Genomic DNA, 27,835 nt, shown 5'->3' on the forward strand with positions numbered 1-27,835 from the left:
ACCTTTGCCAGCATTTGTTATTCACCGTCTTTTTGATTATAGCCAGTCTAACTGGGGTGATGTAGTATCTCAAGGTAGTTTTAATTTACATTTTCCTGGTGACTAGTGATGCTGAGAATTTTTTCATGTACCTGTTGGCCATTTGTATATCTTCCTTTGAAAAATGTCTATTCAGCTCCTTTGCCCGTTTTTTAATTGGGTTATTTATTTTTTTCTGTATAATTGCTTGCGTTCCTTGTATATTATGGATATTAATCCCTGTCTGATGCATACTTAGAAAAATTTTTCTCCCACTCTGTAGGTTGTCTTTTCACTCTGTTGATTGTTTCCTTTGCTGTGCAGAAGCTTTTTAGTTTGATATAGTCCCATTTGTGGGTTTTTTTTTTTTCTTTTTCTTTTACTGCTTGTACTTTTGGGTTCATGTTCATGAAGTCTGTGCCCAGATCTAGTTGCTGAAGTGTATCACCTATGTTTTCCCTTAGTAATGTTCCAGTTTTAGGTCTTCAATTTAAGTCTTTAATCCATTTTGAGTTGATTTTAGTGTGTGATGAGAGGTGCACATAGAGTTTCATTCTTCTGCATATGGATATCCAGTTTTCCCAGTCCCACTTGTTGAAGAGGCAGTCTTTTCCCCAATGTAGATTTTTGTTGCCTTTGTCCAACATCAGGTGGCTGTAAGCCTGAGGGATGATTTCTGGGTTCTCAATTCTACTCCACTGGTCTGAATGTCTATTTTTATACCAGTGCCATGCTGTTTTGGTTACAATAGCTTTGTAGTATAATTTGAAGTCAGGTAGTGTTATGTCTCCAGCTTTATTTTTTTTGCTTAGGATTGCTTTGGCTATTCAGGGTCTTTCATTGTTCTATATGAAGGGTAAGGTTGTTTTTTGCATTTCTGTGAAGAATGTCATTGGTATTTTGATGGGGATTGAATTGAATCTATAGATTGCTTTAGATAGTATTGACATTTTCACAGTGTTAATCCTTCCAATCCAGAAGCATGAGATATCTTTACATCTTTTTGTGTCTTCTTTAATTTCTTTCAGAAGTGGTTTGTAGTTCTCATTACAGAGATCTTTCACCTCATTGGTTAAATTGATCCCTAGGTATTTTATTTTTTTCATGACAATTGTAAATGGGCTTACTTTCTTTATTTCTCTTTCTGTTAGTTCATTATTTGAGTATATAAATCCAACTGATTTGGGGGCAAAGAACAGTAAAGAAGAATCCAAAAAACATTAGCAATGTTATTGAGTAGCAAATTTACATTCTTCCTAAGCATGCTGTAATGCTCTACAGCAACCTTATTGATGGTGTTTAAACTGTGCTTATGTTAAAATCGTGGATAAAGTTGAATGTATGGGTGATTTATGTGATTTTGTTTAAAAGCATATTATATTCTAAAAGAAGCAATAATATTCTTTCAGGGCTTGCTGGTTAGCCTACTTGATTACAGCCATACTGTTATAAAACCAAGGTCATGGGTTCAGATCTCCACACCAGCCAGCTGCCACAAAAAAAAAAAAAAAAAAAAAAAAAAAGAATATTCTTCAATGGTTCTATTAATCTGAAGAACACAAAAGAGTAGAGTTCACCTTCTTCCATAAATGGCTTAAATAGTGGAGGAAGCAAGCCATAAGTTTAATGTGAAATGCATATTTGATTAGGTCTTTCATCATACCCTAACATGTTATTTCTCTAAACACTTTTCTTTTTGGCCTTTGGCAAGGGTACTTCAAAAATTCATGAAAATGCAGTTAAAAGATAATACAAATCTTTCCATGAAATCTTTGAAGATTCCTCATATACCCTCATTTCACTAAAAATATCTAACAAATATACTTGAGCAACAATTACTGAGAGAATATAAATATGTTTCAACTCTTTTTACAGATTTAATTTGTAGAATGGGTAACTACCTAATACCATCTTTTACACACCAATTTCTTTATCTCTGAAGCATTTAAAATAATTTTACAGTGCAGGTACAGAGACACAGCATCAATCATTTTATGGGAAAATAATTATCATGGTGCTGTATATATCATTTGTTACAAATGTATTAACTGTAATTTCATTATAATCTGAAGTAGGAAAATAATAGTGAAATTTTAATTTGCATTTGTATTCCATATTTATTAAACACTTTCCTCTTGTCTTCTATTCTAAAGAAAGAATCAGGCCTTTTACATGGTCTTGACTGACAGGTTTTTGAAGATAGGTGGGGAAACTACTGAAAATAACCTCACTTTTGTGAGTGTGGAAGCCCAAGTTTATTTATGAAATGTTGCTAGTTGTCCCATTGGGGAAGTGCCTTATACTTTGAAACCATTTCACTGTGAATTAATTCACCTAAAGCAACTTGCTATACTTGCCAAGCTACTTATTATCAAAAACATGTGCTTGTGAAATATTTACAAACTTTTTAGCAATTTGTACTGCATAGGATGATTTCAACAATATTTGCATATTTTTGAAACTTTGGTTCAATTCAGTTTTAATTTTAATGTGATTTTTAAAAAATCTCAGGCTTTTGATTAAGCTAATTAGCTGTGGTTTTGAGGGTTACCTGAATTGAATGCTAGTGTGTATATATTCAGACAATGAGCGTCTCATTTTTTTCCCCCACATAAACAAAACATACATCTGATCAAATCAGTTACATTTCTAGATTAGGACTGAAAATGCATTGAAATTGAGAATATTTTATGACAGAAAAGCATTGACATTCCACCATAGTAAACATTTGTAAATCAAAGCACTCAAGTAATGAATTACCAAATAAAATAAGTCCCCCCCGCAAAAAAAAAAGCCCAAAGACTAGAAAAACCCAGAGTATACTATGCTTTGTCCACAGTGTTACCAAACCAAACTTGGGTCTGCTGGCCTGACACGTAGCTAAGCCAAAACACTGACACTGGGTTGCAGTGAGGGAAATCTGGGGTTTAAGTGCAAGGCCAAGTAATTGGAGAAATGGGTAGCTAATGCTCAAAAAACCCAAACTCCCTGAAAGCTCACAAGCAAGGATTTCTAAAAGAAAATCTTGTGGGCTGGGGTCAGAGCTGTGTGAGTAGCCTATGGATGTTTCTGATTGGTTGAGTCACAGGGAACAAAAAAGACAGCTCTGGAACTGTCAACATCAATCTTCTGGCTCCAGTCAGTCTGGAGTCCTTGCAGTCCACAGTTGGTCAGCATTTTCCATCTGGTAGGACACTTGGGTCTCAGTTCCTATTAAAGCATCTCAAGGACACATGTCAAGAGATTGTCTTTGATCCTTATAGTCGGGTGGCTCTGATTTATGTCCTTCCTGATTGCTTAAGTTACATCCCATTTGGTCAGCCGCTTTTTTTTTTTTTTTTTTGGTACTCCCTTCCCTAACAGATAGTTGTAAAGCTCAGTTCCTTAATTGCTAGTTGGGGAGCCCAGTACCCAGATTCTAAATCACTTCACATTTGAGGGACCAAGACTGCAGCTTTTCTTCACCTCAATTTTGAGGGGCTTTATGGTTCAGAGGGTACATTCTCAGTTTCAACAGCGGAACTGGTGTTGTGAAACTGCTGCAGGAAAATAGAAACACAAATTACAGTTAAAATTAAACTAAACTGAAACTCTGAACTGATCAACTACAATTCAAGAGGAAGACTCAGATGCTACTAAAGTCATCACTTGCTATAAAACTTGTACATTTTACAAACACTTAAAAATACGTATTTTGTAAATAGATAAACTTTTAACTTGAATTATCATGCTACTTGGTAAATTGTCCTTCAAGAATTTATATTTCATTACATATTCTTACTAGATTTTGGCCACCCATCATACTGGCAATGCCCCCCGGTAGTGGTGTATCCTAGAATGGAATACATATATCTTCTTTTGGCCTAGGGAGGCTGGGCAGGTTTCTATTCTTATGAAGAGCACAGAAGGTATAAATTTACCATTGGCTTTCAAGGGAGAAATCAGCATCTCATGTGTAAAGAGAAACACAGGTGCTTCTTTGGAGTTTTGGCAGTTGATAAGAACCCCAGAACCAGTGCAGGAATCTGAAAATGTGGTAGGATTAAATAAAGAAGCTGAAACTGATGACAGGAATTAATTTTGCCTGTAAACTGGGTGTATTTCCCCACTAAACTAGCTTAATATGAATTTAAAATTAGTTTTACATGTTTTCAAACACTGTAGGCCAAAGCAGCATTTCTTCCATATCTGGTTCTGTGATTGCAACTCATGTTTTGTTTTGCTACTGGCTGGTTCAGTACGTGAATGAGCTCTAACCAACTGAGCAAATCAGCCAGCCCACAACTCATGTTTTGCAAATTATTTTTGCAGATGAGAAAAACCTAAAATGGCAGGTATTCTAAGTGATGGCCTATCAATACTTGTTCAATGTGACCTGAATGAAAAGAAACCCTCCTCGATAGACAGAAATGTTGCATTTGATTATTTAACAACTATTGTTTGGTTAGTTTGAATTGAATTTTATAAGGGTATTTACAAATATTTTTTGGTAATTATTTCATTGTGCATTATAAAGGGAGTCAAAAATCCTGTTATTTATAAGCAAAAATACTTTAATAAGACTGCAGCCAGTGATTATCTATTACAGGGTATGAAGGCCTTGCTTGTGCTAATATTTTATTTCTTACAGTTAATAAACTTTAATTGTGAAGCACTGTACGGCAGTTTAATGAATATAATTAGTAGTTTTGTTGAATACAGCAATCTCTGAAGTCAGAAAACTGGGAGAAAATATGACTTCCATGCCAGGAGAGGGGGACAAGCTATTAAGGGACCGAGGCCTGGTCATGAGTAAGGACTGCAGCACTCGCCATACCAGTTCCTTCGTATTTTAATGATGCCTTGAGCCAAGGTGTAAGTACTGTCAGATTTCCAGAAGAATTTTCTCTGTTCAAGAGGACTTACCATCATTCTGTTCATTTTCAAGTACATTTATTTTAGGGGATACTATATTCATGCAGGACTTTGGAACGAGAGTTCACAAATAGAGGAATAGGCAATTTTTTCCATTATACCTTTGTCCACAGCACTAAATGATTATGTGCAATTGACTGCTAGATGCTACTGGGCTGTAATTATGGTGAAACATTTTTCATTTTCTTAAAAATTCACTTTATACAGTCCAAATATGCAATTTATTTTAAATACATCATTCTATGTAGAACATTTTTCTTTTTTTTTTTTTTCAGTACTTGTACATTTTCGTAGGGTACAGTGTGTTGTTTCAATACATGCATATACAGTACAATGATTCACTTGGGGTAGACAGCATAATTTTGTGCCTGTTAATCCACTACTTCTCCTTCCTCCCCTTCCCCCTGCCCCCTCCTGATCTCTGGGAACAATTATTCCACTCTCTACTTCTACAAGAAACTTTACTGTTTTTTACATTCCACATATGAGTGAGATCATGCCGTATGTGTCTTTCTGTGCTTGACTTCAGTTAACATGATGGTTTCCAGTTCCATCTGTGTTCCGGCAAATGATAGGATATCATTTGTTTTTATAGCTGGATAGTATTCTATTGTGCATATATGCCATAGATTTTTTTATCCATTCATTCACTGATGGGCATTTAGGTTGATTCCATCTCTTGTCTATTGTGAATAGTACTGCGATGAACATGGTAAGGCAGGTGTCTTTTTGTTATATTTATTTCATTTCCTTTGGGTTAGCAAAGTGAGATATACAGCAGTGGGATAGCTGGGTCATACTATTTTCTACAATGTCTGTAACAATTTACATTACCATCCACAATGTAGGCGTTTTCCCTTTTCTCTGCATCATCACCAACATTTGTTATTTTCTGTCTTATTGATAATAGTCATTCTAACTCAGGTGAGGTGATATCTTATTGTGGTTTTAATTTGCATTTCCCTCATGATTAATGATTTTGAGGATTTTTTCACGTGCTTGTTGACCATTTGCATGTTTTCTTTTTAAAAAGTGTCTGTTCAGGTCCTTTGCCCATTTTTAAGTTGTTTTTTATTTATTTAGTTTTTTGCTGTTGTGTTGTTTCAATTCCTTATATATTCTGGATATTAGCCCTTTGTCTGATGTGTAGTTTGCACACTTTCTCCCATCCTGTAGGTTATTTCTTCACTTTGTTGATAGTGTCCCTTGCTGTGCATAAGCTTTTTAGTTTGAGGTAATCCTATTTGCAGATTTTTGCTTTAGTTCCCTGTTTCTTTGCAGTCTCAATCAAAAATCTCTGCCCACTCCCATTTCATGTAGCATTTCCCCCATGTTTTCTTCTAGTTGTTTCATAGTTTTGGTTCTTAAATTTAGGTCTTTACTACATTTTGAGTTGTTTTTTTGTATCGTGAGAGATAGGGGTCCAGTTTCTATCTTCTGCATGTGGATATCCAGTTTTTGCAGCACCATTTATTAAAGAGGCTGTCCTTTTCCACTGTATATTCTTAGAAACATTGTGGAAAATTGGTTGGCTGTAAGTTGGGTTTATTTCTGGGCTCTCTATTCTGTCTTATTGGTATATTTGCCTATTTTTATGCCTGAATCATGTTGTTTTGGTTACTATAGCTTTGTAGTATATTTTGAAGACAGAAAGTGTGATGCCACCAACTTTTTTTGTTGTCGCTGTTGTTGTTCCAGATTGCTTTAGCTATATGGGATCTTTTCTCATTTCATGCAATTTTAAGATCATTTTTTCTATATCTGTGAAGAGTATCTTTGGTATTTTGATAGTTATTCCATTGAATATGTAAATTTCTTTGAGTAATGTGAATATCTTGATGATGTTATTTCTTCCAACCCATGCACATGAGACATCTTTCCATTTGTTTGTGTTTACCGTTCCATGATTTTGAATTTCTGATTTGCTTACAGTTCTTCTAGATGCAGAGTATACCTATCACATAGAGAATACTATACCCCACCTTTCTAACTTTTCTGAAGTTAAGTAAAGGTTGAATTTCGTAAAAGCAAGTCCCAAATCGACTTTACTTGATGTTATATCCCATAGCCTCACACTCTTTCTGAGAAGCAGATCAGGAGGTACTTAATAAATATTAAGATTACCCCCATCCTAGTGGGTAAGGAATACTTATAGACTCATTAAGGGTTTTGACATGTTTTTATATTTTTGCCTACCTGATAGATAAGCAGTGGAATTTTAATGTTCTGGCCATCTAACCACAGATATTTGTCATAGGGTTTTGTTGATTTAATAAGTTTCTTTCTTTTAAATTGCAATATCTTTATTGGATAACATCTTTGTTTATATTGCGGAGGAGGTGTTGTTTCTTCTGCCTTAATTACAGTTGCTTCTTTATGACCTTTGAATTCTACAGCATGTCTCCTTCTCTTTTTCACCATCAGGATTTCAAGGGCTGCCTCTTTGTTCCATCCACACTTTCCTCTCCCCAGAAAGAGCACCTTCCCAGGACAGTTACCTCCGTTTTCACCACACATTACTCATTCCCTTTCAACAGCCTGGTAGCTAATGCTATAATCTTAAAAAGCTACTGAGATGATAGAAAAGAGGTATAAAACTCTGGAAGGGTAATATTATGACAACAATGGCTAGTAAAAAAAAAAAAAAAGTATTAGCAAAAAATTACTAAAATTTGTTGCTAAATACTCAAAAAGATAAAACTAAAAATATTTTCCAAATGTGTTGACCTCCCTATTTTTGCTGCTGGTTATTCACATATACCCAAGAGGTAGTCCTAAATATTTGTAGCCTGAGTGAATTTAGAAATGCCTCAGATAAAAGAAAATATTACTATAAGTTTCATGTTAGTCTGAGAAACTGTCTACCACTAGTAAATTTGTGGTTTATACAGGATGCTGCTAAGATGTTTAATGAATGCTTCAAGTTAAGAGGAGAACCTAAAGCATAGAAAAATGGTACATGGAATAGCTAGTGTCATAATATATAGTTTCTAGCAATAAAAAATAAATACATACATTTCAAAGGACTAGTGAGGCTGCATAAGTATAAAGAAACCAAAGACAGGTTAGAAAAGATTACCAACAATAATTGATAATGAAAAAATAACTTGTTAAAAGAAGATAAATACATCATAAATATAAAATTAGATTAGTCACTTTTCAAAGTGTTTAAATCATATCCTGGTTTTCAAATATATTAACATTAAAAATTGGAATGACTGAAAGATAATACTTGTGGAATGAAGGATAACAAAATCAATAAAATAATAATAAAAGATTGAGGGATACATGACAAAACGCCTTAATATATAACAAAATGGTCTTCAATAAACTTTTTTGCTAATGAGACAATTGGAACATATACAAGATAAACATCTTTTTTGCTATTCAACTCCTATTTTTTTCTCCTCATTTTCAGAGGATAGAAATTGAGCCAGGAATGGCCACAGCAAAATACTTTTGTTCTCATATTAACAGAATTTGTAAAAATATTTGTATAAGTTTTTGCCCTTACAAGAGAGAATTAGAGACATGATGATGATTATTTACAGATGGAGAATAAATATAATTACTATATCCTTTGTACAATTACTCTAAAGGTATGTTTGCAGAGCAAAGGACTATAATCAGATATCATAACACAGAGAAAGGTATCTACTTTTCTGATGAAATTCTGCAGTCACTCACATTTTATTAACCATTTTTGTGTCGAGATTTCTTTAAAATTACATTGTCTAAGGCATTTTTTTAGGGTTTCTTTTTCTTTTCAAATCTTAGTTTTAGAAGAATAAAAAATGTCATTAACATGTTTCCATAAGAATTGGAACTTCATGGTATGCTTACTTATCAACATCTTAGATTTCAACCTACGTTTGTTTTTGTTTTTGAACATGACTTCAAATTTACCTGTACTCTTTAAGACATCATATTATTCATGTAAGATCTCTCAGTTTTATCTGTTAAGCAAAGCTAAAGAATAGGTATTTCTAATGGAATATTTAATAGCATTTAAAATGCCAAATTCATAGTAATATAATAGTCCATTTGCAAGCTATTAATGAGTTTAATGCTGTAAAACTAGGGCTGGTGCTCACAGACCCCTAGAGCCTATTGTCCAGACTGGGTCACAAACCCTCCACACACAGGTCTATCAGCCAGGTAATAGGTAAAGGTCCTGAGAGCCATGGGTGAGAAATAATAGGCTTTATTCAGTGCTAGGAGCAGCCGTCCTAGGGGCTTCTCAGAGCTGTTAGTCCTTTATACTCAAGTCCACAATCCAAAACACCTTCAGGGATGCAGAATCCAACCCCAGGATGTGAGGAGCAGTTGGAGTTGCCCCACTGTCTGCAATTTCCATACAGAAGATGGTGGACTGGGTGGAACTGCACATGCGCAATCACATTAGACAATAACAAGGAACACCCGGGCGCACACATGCATATTTACACAAGATGCTGGGAAAGATTCTGAACATCTGAGGGGCTCTGACCATTTTTCTATAGTTTCCCAACAAATGCACATAGTAATTAAATTTTTATAAAGGTTCATACAAATTTTATTTAGGCCATGAAAACAAAAGATAAAAAGAACAAAACGACTCATCAAAACCATGCTTTGTTGAGATGTTTTTTTCTAAATCATCGATATCAGCCGAATGCTCCCTGTGGGGTCCATTTGGCAAGGTTGAGAGACTGGTGATGGGAGCTGGGGAAGCATTTGAATCTAGTGGGTGAAGGCCAGGTATATTATTAACCATTCTACAATGCACAGGATATCCACAACAAAGAGTTATCCAGTCCAAAATGTTAATAGTGCTAATGTTGAGAAACTCTGCTTCTTTTTTTTTTTTTTTCAAGATGACTGGTAAGGGGATCTTAACCCTTGACTTGGTGTTGGCAGCACCATGCTCTCTGAAATGAGCTAACTGGCCATCGCTATATAAGGATCCAAACCCGGGGCCTTAGTTTTATCAGCACCACACTCTCCCAAGTGAGCCATGGGCCACCCTGAGAAACTCTACTTCTAAGCAGTCTTAAGATTACCCGGTAATTAGCAAATGTAAATTAAGAAATCAACTATTTATTTTCTTTTCAAGCTGAGAAAAATTCATGTGTGATAACTGAATTATCAACACTTCCCTGAATAGCCTTTGTCCTTTTTGCCTCTTTAATCATCAATTATATTTTAACAATTTTGTTGAAGACATAACATTTAAAGAAATACATCTAAAAAGCGCTTATTTGTAGAACATAATTTAAATTAAATCCTACTTTTTAAAATGTGCCTTCTTCTCATATGCAAAATTACATGCACGTGCATACACACACACACATATATTAAGAAAAAATACTAAGATTTATATAACCCCTTAAAATTCACTATATTCCTCCAGTGACCTCATCATACCCATGAATTCAATTACCTACAATATGCTTATTACTCTCAAAAATGTCTCAAAAAACTCTCTTTAGCTTCAGAAGTGCTTAGTGTCAATTGGTCCATTCTCATAGGCCTTCTTAGTACACTGTCCTTTATAGAGTAAATCCCAGTAAATTCTGACTAGACTATAAAGAGCATAAGAATATGAATAAGACTGCCATGTTCACCAGTGTATCAAAATACCTTACATAACACCACCTTTAGAGTCTCAATAAATGTTCATTAAGTGAGTAAATGAATGACTTGGAAAGCTTCTTGATTCATTTTCATTTCTATGCAATATCTCCTCTTTTCTTTGAGATTGTTGAAGATAGAGACCACAAAAGATATAAAGTTCTTATATTTCATATATTTTCAAAAGCAGAAATTATTTAAGTGTACAGTAATTGAACTAATTGACCAAATGTATTGATATGACTTTGATTCTTAAGTCACATGATGTAAAAGCAGAGTAACAAGGTTAATGAGATGGAAAGTAGATTGTAGTACAACAGTCTGTGATGAATAGTGAGAGGTTGAGGAAAACCTATTGATTTCTCAAGTTGTAAACTGCTGAGACAAGGTCTTATGTTAGAACATTTCTTTTTCTTTAGAAAAACATAATTCAGCCTCTCAAAGTCCATGTGTACTTTGTTGGGGGAAAAACAGATTGGTTTTGCATCTATTTACTTACTAAATGAAAACAGGTTCAAAGTGGATTTATAAGATGCACCAAAACATAGAGGCCACAAAAGCCTGTTCACAAGGTTAAGGACAAATATAAAATGGACCTTCTGTTTTCATTTACATTACATCTTGCAATATTAACTATACTACTATATTAAGTAATATTAATTTTACTTAGAAATGAAATAATTAGAATATATAGAAAACAGCATAGAGGTTTCTGAAACAACTACAGATAGAACTACGATACCATCTAGCAATCCCACTACTGCGTGTGTACTGAAAGGAATAAAAATCATCATATCGAAGGGATACCTGTGCTCCCATGTTTATCATAGGCCTATTTATAATAGCCAAGATACTGAACCAACCTAAATGTCCATCGACAGACCACTGGGTAAGGGAAATGTGGTATATATACATAATGGAATACCACTCAGCTATAAAAAGAATAAAATTCCACCATTCTCAGCAACATGGTTGAGCTTGGGGAAAATTATGTTAAATGAAATAAGCTAGGCACAGAAAGAGAAATAACACATCCTCACTCATAAGTGGGAGCTACGAAAGAAAGAAAGAAAATCACAATAATATGTTAAACTTTCAGAGGTAGAGAATGGAACTTTGGTTACTAGAGGTGAGAAAGTGGGAGGGGAGGGAGTTAGCAAGAAATTTGTTAATAGACACAGAGAATGATTACATTTTGTAATGACAAATACGGTAATTAGCCTGATTTGATCATCACATATTACACACAAGTATTGATAGTCTACCCTGTACCCCACAGATATGTATCATTGAGTATATTTCAATAAAAAAAAAATAAAGTTGACATCCAAGCAAGGGATATAAGTAATAATTAAATCAATAATACAAATGACATGAAAATTCAATAATTTTATATTTCAAATGGTATTTCAGAATTGGGGGTTATAATGAGGAAGTACTGAAGACGACTTAGACAGGGAATGTATTCTTGTTTTAACTAGTTACTGGACTTATGAATTTATATTTAGATAGGAATTTATTTACTAATTTTAATTTTATTTTATTTTGTCAATATACAATGTGGTTGATTATTGTGGCCAATTACCGAAACCAACCTCCCTCCCTCCTCTCCCCCCTCCCTCCCAACAATGTCCTTTCTGTTCGCTTGTTGTATCACCTTCAAGGGATTGTAATTGTTGTGTCTTCTTCCCCCCCCCCGTTTTTTTTTGTGTATTAATTTATTTATTTTTTAGCTCCCACAAATAAGTGAGAACATTTGATATTTCTCTTTCTGTGCCTGTATGCTGAGAATAATAGATGTTTTCTGCTTCATCCTGCACTACACTTGTGCAAAACAAACATAACAACTTATGTTATTAAAAATACAGACAAAATTTCAGTGTATACTTCACTGTTCTCTGTAAGAATATACAGGGTTTTTTTTTTTTAGGACTCTCAGGAAAGCATGAATTAGATATTTGCTGAAATTTCTTTTAACCCAGATAGTGTAATAATATCACATTTTCTCTTTAACAGTAGTAAATTAGTACAGAACACCTATGCTATTTGCAACATCTACTTTATAAGTACAGTATTTTTGATCACTTCTTCTAACCAGATCATGCAATAAGATTTAAAAAATGATCTCTATTCCATTAAACATTTTGGTGTATTTTCTTCCTTTCTTGTATACATAAGAAGATGAAATTTATTTTATCAGCTGTTATCTTTTGGAAATAATTGTTTTTGTATAGGAGAATAACTTGATATGCCACTTGCAAGCACTGAGTACATATTTTGGAAAGAAATAACCTTAAAGAGAGATAAATATTTTCATAAGAAAAACGTGGAGGGTAAGAAATCTTGATTCTCATTTGTTTTTTAGAATAGGGTTTTTAGGCCATCCGTGAGACCTTCGAGGAGGCGGGCGTGCTGCTGCTGCGGCCCAGAGATGCCCTGTTGGTCCTCGCCCCACAGCGGCCCGCGCCGGGCGGCCGTGACCTCGCCCCGCCGCCTGACCTGGCCACCTGGCGCGACCGCGTCCGCCGTGACCCGCACGACTTCCTGCGTCTGTGCACACACCTCAACTGCACCCCCGACATCTGGGCGCTGCGCGACTGGAGCCGGTGGCTCACGCCACCGTTCTTGCACAGTGGCGGCCGCCGCTTTGACATGACCTTCTTCCTGTGCGGCCTGCGCGAGCCGCCGCGGGTCTACCCCAACTTGGCTGAGGTGCTGAGCTCCAAGTGGGCATCTCCGTCAGAGGCAACAGAAAGTTTCATATCAAAAGAAATTTGGTTGGCATCTCCACAGTTCTATGAAAGAAGACTTGAACTCTGCCTCTCTCTCTAAATTGCACAAATTTTGTTTGGATCGTGCACTAGCAGGGCTGGAAAGATGGATGCCAATCACTTTATTAACTGCTGATGGGATGGTCGAGCTTTTTTGCCAGGAGATGAGATGTACTTAGAAAATTCAGACCTTTTAGAAAATCTTTTGTCTAATGAAAAAAAGATTGAAGAGGCAGAGACCACATGCCCTGCGGGGCGCCACTGCGTGATCCAACAAGTAGGCTTCACCGCCGCCACCCAGTTTCATTCCCAGAGAAGCCCAGCGCACACAGAGTGGGGAGACGTCCAGCAGGGGAGGCGGGAACTCCACAGGGTCCACGCTGCTGCCGCGCAATCCAGCAGCCCGGCCCAATGTGTAGGGAGCACAGAGTCATCCAGCAAGGGAGATAGAAGCTCTGAAGAGTCCACACACCCTGTGGGGGGGCCGCCGCCACGATCCAGCAGCAGGTAGGCTTCACCACCGCCACCCGGCTCCATCCCAAGCCCAGCCTAGCATGCACAGAGCAGGGAGACATCCTGCAGGGGAAGGGGTAGCTCTGCAGAGACCACACGCTCTGCGGTGCCTCGGTGCATCCCAGCAGCCCGGGCCAGAGCGCATGGAAGAGGGAGTCACTGAGGTAGCCATACCAAATTGGCAACCACAGAAACATCTTAGTCAGTCAATAGTATCAAAACTGTGGACTGTGAAACCCCCTGCCACAATGAATAAACATCAAAGAAAAGATACCAGAAATACGAAAAATCAAGAAAGTACACCACCAAAGGATAATAAATCTCAAGCTCTAGATCCTATAGAACAAGAAGCCCTTGAAATGACTGACAAGGAATTTCGAGTGATAATTCTAAGGAAACTGAATGAGATACAAGAAAACTCAGCTAGACATCGTGATGAAATGAGGAAAAGTATACAGGACCTGAAAGAGGAAATATACAAGGAAATCAATGCCCTGAAAAAAAATGTGGCAGAACTTGCCAAACTGAAGAAGTTATTCAGCAAAATAAAAAACACAACGGAGAGTTTTTTTTTTTTTTTTTTTTTTTTTTTGTCGTTTTTTTCGTGACCGGCACTCAGGCAGTGAGTGCACTGGTCATTCTTATATAGGATTCGAACCCGCGGCGGGAGCGTCGCCACGCTCCCAGCACAGCACTCTACCGAGTGCGCCACGGGCTCGGCCCCAACACAATGGAGAGTTTAACCAGCAGGCTTGTCGAAGTTGAAGAGAGAACCTCTGAACTTTAAGATGGGCTGTTTGAAATAACACAAGCAGACAAAAGACAAGAAAAAAGAATCAAAGGCACTGAAGAAAATCTGAGAGATATCAGACAACGTTAAGCGCTCAAATATCCAAGTCATGGGTATTCCAGAAGGGGAGGAAAAAGGAGATTGCATTGAAAACATATTCAACAAAATAGTGGCAGAAAACTTCCTAGGTATAGGAAAAATCACAGATCTTCAGATCCAGGACGCTCAACGATCTCCAAACGTATTCAACCCAAAAAGGTCTTCTCCAAGATATGTTATAGTCAAATTGGCAAAACTCAGAGACAAAGAGAGAATCTTAAAAGCTGCAAGAGAGAAGCATAAAATCACCTATAAGGGAGCCCCAATCAGGCTAACATCAGACTTTTCTTCACAAACCCTAAAAGCCAGAAAGGGATGGGATGATATATTCAAAATACTAAAAGACAGAGATTGTCAGCCAAGAATACTCTACCCTGCAGAGCAATCCTTCTGAAATGAAGGGCAAACAGTATATTTCTCAGAAAAACAAAAAGTGCGGGAGGTCACCAACACACGACCACCCTTACAAGAAATTCTCAAGGGAGTACTGGGTTTGGTTCCTGAAAAATTACTACCACTGCCATAAAAACAAAAGAAAAATCAAAACCCACTAGTATAATAAAAATGGCATTCATGAAGAGAAAACAAACAAACAAAAAGGCTATCTACAACCTAAGGAACCAACAAACACAGAAAACAAACAGTAAATCAGAAAGCAAGGAACAAAAGACACCTAAGACAACCAAACAACAATCAATAAATTGCTAGGAATAAATCAACACTATTCAATAACAACTCTTAATGTAAAAGGCTTAAATTCCCCAATCAAAAGACATAGACTGGCTGACTGGATTAAAAAGGAGGACCCAACTATATGCTGCCTTCAAGAGACCCACCTCACCCATAAAGACTCACATAGACGAAGAGTGAAAGGATGGAAAAAGATTTACCATGCAAACAGAAAAGAAAAACGAGCTGGAGTAGCTATTCTTATATCTGACAAAGTAGACTTTAAACTAAAAACCATAAAAAGAGACAATGAGGGACACTACATAATGATAAAAGGACTGACCCACCAAGAAGACATAAAAGTCACAAATATGTACGCACCCAATGTTGGAGCAGCCAGATTTATAAAACAAACTCTATTAGACCTAAAGAAGGAAATAGACACTAATACCATAATAGCAGGGGACTTGAACACCCCACTGTCAATATTAGACAGATCATCTAGGCAAAGAATCAGTAGAGAAACACAAGATCTGAACAAGACTCTAGACCAATTGGAATTGGCAGATATCTACAGAACATTCCACCCAACAACCTCAGAATATTCATTCTTCTCAGCAGCACATGGATCATTCTCCAGGATAGATCACATATTAGGTCACAAATCAAGTCTCAACATATTCAAAAAAATTGGAATTATCCCTAGTATTTTCTCAGACCATAATGAATTAAAACTAGAAATCAATAACAAATGAAAATCTGAAAACTATACAAACACATGGAAATTAAATAGCATTTTACTTAATGACATAGGGGTCCAAGAAGAAATCAAGCAGGAAATCAAAAAATTTATTGAAACTAATGAAAATAATGATACATCATACCAAAACCTGTGGGATACTGCAAAAGCAGTATTAAGAGGGAAATTAATTGCCTTAAATGCTCACCTCAGAAGAATGGAAAGATGGCAAGCGAACAACCTAACACTTCACCTTAAAGATCTAGAGAAACAAGAACAATCCAAACCTAAAGTTAGCAGACAGAAAGAAATCATTAAGATCAGAGCAGAACTTAATGAAATTGAAACCCAAAAAACAATACAAAAGATCAATGAATCAAAAAGTTGGTTTTTTGAAAGGATAAATAAAATTGACAAACCATTAGCATGGCTAACAAAAAAGAAAAGAAGAGAGAAGATTCAAATAACAAAAATTAGAAATGAAAAAGGCGATATTACAACTGATTCATCTGAAATACAAGGAATCATTCGAGACTACTATAAACAAATATACACCAACAAGTTTGAAAGTCTGGAGGAAATGGATAAATTTCTAGACACACACAAGCTCCCAAAACTGGGCCATGAAGATGTAGAAAATCTGAACAGACCAATAACAATAAAGGAGATTGAAGCTGTTATCAGAAAGCTCCCAACAAAGAAAAGCCCAGGACCAGATGGATTCACAGCAGAATTTTACCAAACATTCAAAGAGGAAGTGACACTGATTCTTTACAAACTATTCCAAATAATTGAAACAGACGCAAATCTCCGGAACTCTTTCTATGAAGCAAAAATCATCCTGATACCAAAACCAGGTAAAGATATAACCAAAAAAGAAAACTACAGGCCGATATACTTGATGAATATAGATGCAAAAATCCTCACTAAAATACTAGCAAACAGAATACAGCAACACATATGTAAAATTATTCACCACGATCAAGTGGGATTCATCCCAGGGATGCAAGGTTGGTTCAACATACACAAATAAATAAATGTGATACACCATATTAATAAAATCAAACACAAGGACCACATGATCATTTCTATAGATGCTGAAAAAGCATTTGATAAAATTCAGCACTCATTCATGACAAAGACCCTCTATAAGTTAGGTATAGAGGGAAAGTATCTCAACATAATTAGAGCCATATATGATAAACCCACTGCCAATATCATCCTGAATGGGGAAAAGCTGAAAGCTTTTCCTTTAAGAACAGGAACTAGACAAGGATGCCCACTCTCACCACTCCTATTCAACATAGTGTTGGAAGTACTAGCCAGAGCAATCAGAGAAGAGAAGGAAATAAAGGGCATCCAGATTGGAAAAGATGAAGTCAAACTGTCCCTGTTTGCAGATGACATGATCCTGTATATCAAACAGCCTAAAGCCTCTACAAAAAAACTCTTGGAGGTGATAAATGATTTCAGCACACTAGCAGCATACAAAATCAACACACAAAAATCAGTAGCATTTCTATTCTCCAATAGTGAACATGCAGAAAGAGAAATCAAGAAAGCCTGCCCATTTACAATAGCCTCCAAAAAAATAAAATACTTAGGAATTGAGTTAACCAAGGATGTGAAAAATCTCTATAATGAGAACTACAAACCACTGCTGGGAGAAATTAGAGAGGATACAAGAAGATGGAACGATATCCCATGCTCTTGGACTGGAAGAATCAACATGGTGAAAATGTCCATACTACCCAAAGTGATATACAAATTCAATGCAATCCCCATCAAAATTCCAATGACATTTTTTCTCAGAAATGGGAAGAACTATCCAGACATTTATATGGAATAACAAAAGACCACGCATAGCCAAAGCAACGCTGAGCAAAAAAAATAAAGCTGGAGGCATAACACTACCTGACTTTAAACTATACTACAAAGCTATAATAACCAAAACATTATGGTACTGGCATAAAAACAGACGCGCTGATCAATGGAATACAATAGAGAGTCCAGAAATCAACCCACACACCTACAGCCATCTGATCTTTGACAAAGGCACCAAGCCTATACACTGGGGAAGAGACTGCCTCTTTAGCAAATGGTGCTGGGAGAACTGGACATCAATATGCAGGAGAATGAAACTAGACCCACACCTTTCACCATACACTAAAGTCAACTCAAAATGGATTAAAGAATTAAATATATAACCTGAAACAATAAAACTTCTTAAAGAAAACATAGGAGAGACACTTCAGGAAATAGGACTGGACAAAGACTTCATGAATACGACCCCAAAAGCACGGGCAACCAAAGAAAAAGTAAACAAATGGGATTATATCAAACTAAAGAGCTTCTGCACAGCAAAAGAAACAATTAACAGAGTTAAAAGACAACCAACAGAGTGGGAGAAAATATTTGCAAAATATACATCAGACAAAGGATTAATGTCCAGAATATATAAGGAACTCAAACAACTTTACAAGAAAAAAACAAGCAACCCAATTAAAAAATGGGCAAAAGAGCTAAGTAGTCATTTCTCTAAGGAAGGTATACAAATGACCAACGGACATATGAAAAAATGCTCAACATCACTCAGCATCCGGGAAATGCAAATCAAAACTACACTGAGATACCATCTCACCCCAGTTAGGATGGCTAAAATCCAAAAGACTCTGAACGATAAATGCTGGCGAGGTTGCTGAGAAAAAGGAACTCTCATACATTGTTGGTGGGACTGCAAAATGGTGCAGCCTCTATGGAAAATGGTATGGAGGTTCCTCAAACAATTGCAGATAGATCTGCCATATGACCCAGCTATCCCACTGCTGGGAATATACCCAGAGGAATGGAAATCATCAAGTCGAAGGTATACCTGTTCCCCAATGTTCATTGCAGCACTCTTTACAATAGCCAAGAGTTGGAACCAGCCCAAATGTCCATCATCGGATGAGTGGATATGGGAAATGTAGAATATCTACACAATGGAATACTACTCAGCTATAAAAACGAATGAAATACTGCCATTTGCAACAACATGGATGGACCTAGAGAGAATTATATTAAGTGAAATGAGTCAGGCACAGAAAGAGAAATACCACATGTTCTCACTTATTGGTGGGAGCTAAAAATAAATAAATAAATTCACACACACACACACACACACACACACACACAAAACCCGGGGGGGGGGGGGGGAAGAAGACATAACAACTACAATTCCTTGAAGTTTATATGACAAGCAAACAGAAAGGACATTGTTGGGTGGGAGGGGGGAGAGGGAGGAGGGAGGGAGGTTTTGGTAATGGGCCACAATAATCAACCACATTGTATATTGACAAAATAAAATTAAGAAAAAAAAAAATAGAATAGGGTTTTTAGGTAAATACATGTATGGGGCAAAATGCTTCCGGGAGGAGGCAATGGTCTACAGCCATAGGGCAATAGCCCATCTAAGCAAGTCAATCACTGCTTAGGTATGGGATTGTATACTTTAATCGTTTTAGAGCTAACAGATGGTTGTCATACCAATCCTATTATGAGATTTTAAGAATTGCTGAAGGGAAAGATATGAAAAAATGTTTGCTAAGGGCAAGCTGTCTGTCGGTGGAAACTTTAGAGACAATTATACTTGGATTTTATCATAAGAATGTAACCTTGCTTATATCATTTCAAGAGAGGTTATACTTTAGATAATGATTACAGTCTGACCAACTTAGCTTTTCACTAATTATACTTTGGACTTGTACATTGTTAATTTTACTGATGTTACTAGTTTCCATTGTTTCAGCTATACTCAGCCATAGATAACTTTTGTAACACTGCCCATGTCCATGTGTGCTTTTGTCATGATCGAATCAACTGAATTTTCTTGTGAAACTTCCTTGTCTTTACAATAAAAACAGAAGCTAACTTTAAATTGGGGCTGTACCCAGTTTTCTTCTTCTAACAGAGGAGTTGCTGAGGTGCAGTCCCTTCGGGCTCTCATCACATTCACGGTGCTTTGAGTAATCCTCTTTTCATCTCCATTACGCATTGAGAAGTGTAACAAAAAAAACCCTAGAAATTGAAAAATTGTAGGTAACTAATAAGCAAGGTAGAAATAGATATTTCTATTGTGAGTGTTTTTCATAATTCCACGCAATAAAGATTTAAGTGTGAGTGCTCCAGCATCCATTCACAACCATTCTTACCAGTCACCAAGAAGACACAAGATCTATAAGCAACTAGAAAGGCAAAATGTCCCCACCCACAATTATAAATCATTTTACATATTAAAATATGCATTGCCCAGTGTGTTGAAATCCTCACATTCATCAAGTTGTTTAAATTCATCCAGCAGCAGAATGAACAAGATAAATGAATATACTTAGCCTGCTCTTTGTAGGTTCAAATTAATTTCTATCCACAATTCCCTGGAAGAAAAACTTGTAAACAAGTGTTCTAAAATTTACTTTTGTTTATTATTTATTTTTACTTTTATCTGAGTTGTCACAATGAAGGGAGAACTAGCAGAGTTTTGAGGTGGGGGTAATGAAGAATTTGGTGACATAGTTGATTTATGCTGACCCAGCCAGGTGCTGAAAAATATTTTTAAAATTAAATTTATTTCTAAAATTTAAGAATATTCCTGAAATATATAAGCAATGTTTTAGCTTTTTAATTTCACTCTTTAAAAGGAAAAAAGTTTCTTACTAATATGGAATGTCTGACATTGGAAGACATTCCAGCGTTTATGTACAATATAAGATGCCACAGTGTCTTATATCTGCTCTCCTGTTTGTCCACATCTCCCACTATTTTGCCCTTTTGTCAATATACTGCAAATGTACTAGGTACCCCTGTAGTTCAAGTGCTGCCAGGATTTTCATTTGTTGTTCCTCCTGTCTGGATGTTTTCTTCCAGATATCCCCATGAATATGAAAAAGGAACCCTTGAAAACTTGAATGACTATAGTTTTGACAAGTTAATACATATTTCATCTATCAAACATTTTGGAGTTTTGGAAGGTTTCATTTAGAAAACTACTTCAATTGCAGTGATTCAGTAAAAGGTTTATTTTATTTTCTCAGAGAAAGTAGATATTTTAAACATCACATCATGAAACTGTTTCTTTTTTAAAATGCCCTTTAGCATATATTTTTAATAAACCATCCAAAATATGGAAAGATACCTCCATAAATCATCCAAAATATGGAGAGATACCTCCAAAGAAGATAATTTTTTAACAATTCCCAACACTTGTGATTATATTTTCTGCATTCAGAGACTGTAAAAAAGTGTGTAAAAAAAGTTACCAAATAAAATAAAAAGCTAAAAAAACTTTCAAGGTAAATATCAACAGTAGTTACCAATTTTTAGAAGTGATTGCTTTGAACTGCTGAAAAGACCATTTCTTCTTTGACTACTTTTTAGTTAATCATATTCCTATATTTTATTTTAAAATGCATACTAATTCCAGCCTACTATGATGTATTAGTCAGGGTTCTCCAGAGAGACAGAACCAATAGGATATGCTAATAAATATATGAGAAGGGATTTATTAGGAGAATTAGCTCACACAATTGTGAAGAGAAGTCCCATGATAGGCTGCCTGCAAACTGGATGCTGGTAGCATGGTTCAGCCCAAGTCCAAAGCCTCAGAACCAGGGAATATTACACTTCTCTCTGAGTAATGGAGATGCAAAAAAAGATTACTCAAAGCAACATGAATGCGATTAGAAGCCCAAAGGGACTGCACCTCAGCAACTCCTCTGTTAAAAGGAGAAAACTGGGTACAACCCTGATTTAAAGTTAGCTTCTGTTTTTATTGTAAAGACAAGGCAGTTTCACAAGAAAAATCAGTTGATTCAATCATTTCAAAAGGACACAAAGACATGGGCAGTGTGACAAAAGTTATCTATGGCTAAATATAGCTGAAACAATGGAAACTAGTAACATCAGGAAAATTAACAATGTGACATCCAGAGTACAATTTGTGAAAGCTAAGTTGGTCAAACTGCGATCATTATCTAAAATATAACTTCTCCTCAAATGATTTAAGCAAAAGTTACATTCTTATGATTAAATCTAAGTATAATTGTCTCTAAAGTTTCCACTAATAGACATCTTGCCCTTAGCAAACATTTTTTCACATTTTTTCCTTCAGCAATTCTTTAAAATCTCTTAATAGGATTGGTATGACAACCACCTATTAGCTCTAAAATCATTAAAGTATATAATCCCATACCTAAGCAGTGATTAGAGTTGATTAGATAAACTATTGCCTGACTAGCTGTGGGCTCTTTCCCCCTGGCTGGAGACTGTTGCCTCATACATGCATTACCTAAAAAACCCTATTCTAAAAATCAGATGAGAATCAGCATATACTTAATTAGAATTGATTAAATGGGTTTTTGCCATGCTAACTGTGGGCTTTTGCCCTCTGGCTAGAGACTTTTGCCTCATACATGCATTACCTAAAAACCCTATTCTAAAAATCAACTAAGAATCAAGATTTCTAACCCTCTTGGGGAAGGTGAAGGTGTCCTTGGTGTAAGTCCTAGAGCCCAAAAGCTGAAGAGTCTCTAGCTCTGAGACTATTTATAACTTCCTTCTACTATGCATTCTGTATTCCCCTTGCCTTCAGTGAGCACCTGAGATGATCGTGGTTCTTTAACAGGTGGAATGACCCAAAATTTCATCCCTGAAGAGTCTGGGCCGTTCATAGTCTTGCTTGGAGGGTTGTTGTAACATTGACCTTAATCACCAGCATGGTAGTATTAAGATATACCCTAAGGGAACTTCTGTATTCCAAACATAATCTTCTTTACCTCTATTGTGAAGCAGTAGTCCAACTTTCCCCTGGTAGACTGGGTCAATCACCTCAGCCAACAACATAACCCCTTTCTTAGTCTGTTGACTCAGACTATTAAGGGGCAGATGTGCTTTAAACTTCCTCCAAGAGACCACTTCCTTTTTTGGACTACTTTTTTGTAAAATCATATTTCCTATACTTTTATTTTTAAATAGATATTAATTCAAGCCTACTACGCTAATATTTAAAAGTGATATTTTCTTAGAAGAAAATTAATTATATTTTATTGCAATTACTTTTTTTATGTACCACTTATTAATAGCTTGAAAAACAGCAGGTAATTCAATTAAAAATCCAGAGACATTTTGCACCAAGTAAGTTGAAACATATTTTTTGGTCATTCAAATACATCAATCCATTCAAGTGTATCAGGAATGTGAAAATACCTTGATAAATTACCAATGTTTCTTTGTTTTGTGGGTTCACAAATCTTTATGCTCTGTCTATTCTCCACAAAAAGTGTTCATGTAAATACTTTGTTAGTCTTAAATTTCTTTCCCATTTAATAACAGAAAATGGATATATTTATTCCTGTTCTATAGGAAAGACTGCACTATCTCAAAAATGATTTTGAGAAACAACAATCACAGAGCTCCTGTTGTATTAAAAAAAAAACGTTTGACACAATGTACAGATTGAAAAGCAGTTTATTTCTTAAGTACAGTCTACGATAGGTGGCTAACTCAGAAAGAAAAAATAAGTAATAAACAATACTTTGGGGAAATTTTGAATATTGAATATGCCACCAATTTATCGATCCTTAAGTACAATAGTTTGATTATTTTATTGAGCTTACTAGACTGAAAGTTATGGAGTAGACTAGATTCTAATTTTCATTTGTTTGTTTTATGGATGTCATTATGCCAGAAAAAAATTGAGCAGTACAGATATGCATTTTCAGGATAATATTTTGAGCTAGAGCCATAACTTTTCAGTTCTTAAATCTTTTTATTTGAAAAAGGTTTTATGTGTTTCAGAATCACTATAACTCTTGCTTAGATTCTGCTGTAAGCAATAGGTTACCACAGCTAAAAACTAGCACTTAGTTGAGTGGAAAAACAGCAGGCAGTGATAGCAGATAGATTTGGTCCTTAATGACAAATCTGCCATTTAATAGTAGCAAATTAGGCAAGTTAATTAACCTCTAGGTGCTTCATTTCTCATGATTAAACAGGGGATGATAACTCATGCCTCAACAGGATTATTGTAGTATACTTAAAACACCTGACACAGAGTACATGAATATTAAATGAAAGCTACATGTATTTGTATTAATAATCATTTTGATTGGGTGAAGAGATGTTAGTTCAGAAATAGTATAAAAAATTGAAGGAGAGACTGGCATTGTGCAGGTGAGCTCGCTGGTATTGGCCGGCAGCAGCACCAGCCAGCAGAACTGTGTGGCTCTACACAGTCACCTCACCCCACCACCTCAGACTCAGGCAGAGGGGAGCTCGAGACCCCACTCCCACACCCTGAACTGGCACCATGCAGGTGAGCTTGCTAATGGCGGCTGGCAGCAACACTGGCCAGTGGAACTGTGCAGGTGGATGTGGCCCCCTCACCTCACCTCAGACCCAGGAGGGAACACCAGCCTACGGATCCGACCTCCTGAGTTCGGTCCAGCAGAACTTCATGGTGATAGGGGCTCATTCTGTGACCATAGAGTCTTGAATGGGAACCAAGATGGTTTAACATAACCACCAATACACGTACTGTCAAGCAAAGACAATTCGCCCCCCACAGTAGCAACCAGGGTCACTCCACAGCCAACCTCTGTGTAAAAGAAGAAGCAAAGCCCCTAACAAATGAACAAGCATCAGTGAAAAATTACCTGAAGCACAAACAATCAGGAAGAAATGACACCACCTAAAGGATAGAGTAATGCCCCTAAGTCAGACTCCATGGAACAGGGAATCCTTGAAATGTCTGAAAAATAATTTTGAGCAATGATCTTCAGAAAACTTGAAGAAATAAAGGAAGACTCAATTAGAGAACACAATGAAACAAGAAAAAACATCCAGAATATGAAGGATGAAATCTACAAAGAGATTAATACCATAAAAAAGAGTCTAGCAGAACTTCTAGAAATGAAAGACTCACTCAGTGAAATAAAAAACACAACTGAGAGCTTGAGCAGCAGGGTAGAGTAAGCAGAAGAAAGAATTTCAGAGCTTGAAGATGGTCTTTTTGAAATAACTCAGGCAGACCAAAAAAAAAAAAAAGAGGAAAAAAAAAAGAATTAAAAATAATGAGGAAAACCTGAGATAGCAGACAACCTCAAGTGCTCTAACATCTGAATTGTGGATATTCCTGAAGGGCAGGAGAAAGGAAAAGGTATTGAAAACCTACTCAAGGAAATAGTAACAGAAATGTTCCCAGGTGTAGGGCGAGATACAGACCTTCAGATCCAGGAAGGTTAAAGGTCCCAAAACAGATTCAACCCAAAAAGATCCTCCCCAAGACACATTATAGTTAAATTTGCAAAGCTCAAAGACAAAGAGAGAATTCTACAAGCAGCAAGAGAAAAGCATCAAATCACTTATAGGGGAACCCTCATCAAACTAATATCAGACTTCTCAACTGAAACCCTACAGGCCACAAGAAAGTGGAATGATATATTCAAAATACTAAAAGAAAAAAAAATGTGCCAGCCACGAATTCTTTACCCAGTAAGGGTCTCCTTCAGAAATGAGGGAGAAATAGTATATTTCCCAGACAAACAAAAGTTGTGGGAGTTCACCACCACCACATGACCAGACCTGCAAGAAATTCTTAAGGGAGTCATTCATCTAGAATCTGAATAATAGTGACCAACATCACAAATACACAAGAAAGAACAAAACCCACAGTTAAAACAAAAATGCCAGCAAGAAAGAGAAAGAAGCTAAATTATTCTGCCTTGAATTCCCAACTCACATTGAAGAAGAGAAATAAAAGGGGAAATAATGATCAAAAGATATTTAGACCACCTAAACAAATAGCAATTAAATGACGGGAATTAAACAACACTTCTCAATAACTACTATAAATGTGAATGTACCAAACTCCCCATTCAAAAAACACAGACTAACTGACTGGATTAAAAAACTAGACCCAAGTACATGCTGTCTTCAAGAGCCACCTCACCTGTAGAGACACACATAGACTAAAAGTGAAGGGATGGAAAAAGATACACCATGCAAATGGAAACCAAAAATGAGCAAGGAGTAGCTATTCTTATATTGGACAAAATAGACTTTAAACCAAAAAACATTTAAAAACACAAAGAAGGCCATTATATAATAATAAAGGGAACTATCCAGCTAGAAGACAACAATCATAAACATGTATGCACCCAATACCGGAGCATCCAGATACATCAAGCAAATACTCTTAGACCTAAAGAAGGAGATAAGTCCTAATACATTAATAGTGGGTGATCTGAACACCCCTCTCTCAGTATGGGACAGGACTTCCAGGCAACAAGTCAACAAAGAGATACAGGATTTAATCTACAACCTAGACTAGCTGGACTTGACATATACAGAACATTTCACCCAACTACTAAAGAATATACTTCTTATCAGCTCAAAGTACATTCTCCAGGATAGACCACATATTAGGTCACAAATCTAGTCTCAGGAAATTTAAAAAAACGGAAATCATAACAACAATCTTTTCAGACCACAGTGGACTAAAACTGGAGGTAAACAATAAACAAAATGCTGGAAGCTATACAAATACATGAAAAATAAATAATAGGCTCCTGAATGACATATGGGTCCAAGAAGAAATTAAACAGGGAATCAAAAAAATTCTAGAAACTAATGAAAATAAAGATACATCATACCAAAACTTGTGGGATACTGAAAAAACAGTACTACAAGGCAAATTTATTGCAGTAAATGCTTATATCAATAAAATGGAAAGACTTCAAATAAATGACCTAACACTATGCTTCAAAGAACTTGAAAAATAACAACAATCCAAACCTAAAGGCAGTAGATGGAAAGAAATAATTAAGATCAGAGCATAATTAAATGAAATAGAGATCCACAAAACAATAGAAAAGATCAACAAAACTAAAAGTTGGTTTTTCAAGGAGAACAAAATAGACACAACATTAGGTAGATTAACCAAAAAAAAAAAAGAGAGAGAGAGAGAGAAAATCCAAATAACAAAAATCAGAAATGAAAAGGGAGACATTACAATTGATACAACAGAAATACAAGGAATCATTAGAGGCTATTATAAAAAACTGTATGGCAACAAATTTGAAAATCTGGAAGATACGGATAAATTTCTAAACATACATAAATGACAAAGACCAAACCAAGAAGAGTTAGAAAACCTGAACAGACCAATAACAAGCAAGGAGATTGAAGCAGTAATTAGCAATCTTTCAACAACAAAAAAGTCTGGATCTGGATGGCTTTACAACTGAATTCTATCAAACTTTTAAAGAGGAGCTAATACCAATTCTCATGAAACTGTTCCAAACAATTGAAACAGATGCTACTCTCCCAAACTCATTCTATGAGGCCAACATAACTCTGATACCAAAACTAGATAAAGACATAACAAACAAGGAAAATTGTAGGCCAATATCCTTGATGAATCTAGATGCTAAAATCCTCAACAAAATATTAGAAATTAGAATACAGCAACATATTAAAAAAATTATATACTATGATCAAGTGGGATTCATTCCAGGGATGCAAGGATGGTTCAACATATGAAAGTCAATACATGTGATACAATCACATCAACAAGCTCAAGGACAAAGACCATATGATTATCTCAATAGATGCCAAAAAAGCATTTGACAAAAGTCAACATTCCTTCATGATAAATACCTCAACAAATTAGGTATA

General features: G+C 36.0%; 1 pseudogene; it reads left to right on the forward strand.

Moving 5' to 3' along the window:
- The window catches only part of LOC134381603 (acyl-coenzyme A diphosphatase NUDT19-like), a 56,421-nt pseudogene extending 31,742 nt beyond the window's left edge, over nt 1-24,679 (forward strand).
- The last annotated feature ends 3,156 nt before the right edge of the window (nt 24,680-27,835 follow it).

This window comes from Cynocephalus volans, chromosome 7 (assembly GCF_027409185.1).
Source record: "Cynocephalus volans isolate mCynVol1 chromosome 7, mCynVol1.pri, whole genome shotgun sequence".
Classification (NCBI taxonomy): Eukaryota; Metazoa; Chordata; class Mammalia; order Dermoptera; family Cynocephalidae; genus Cynocephalus; species Cynocephalus volans.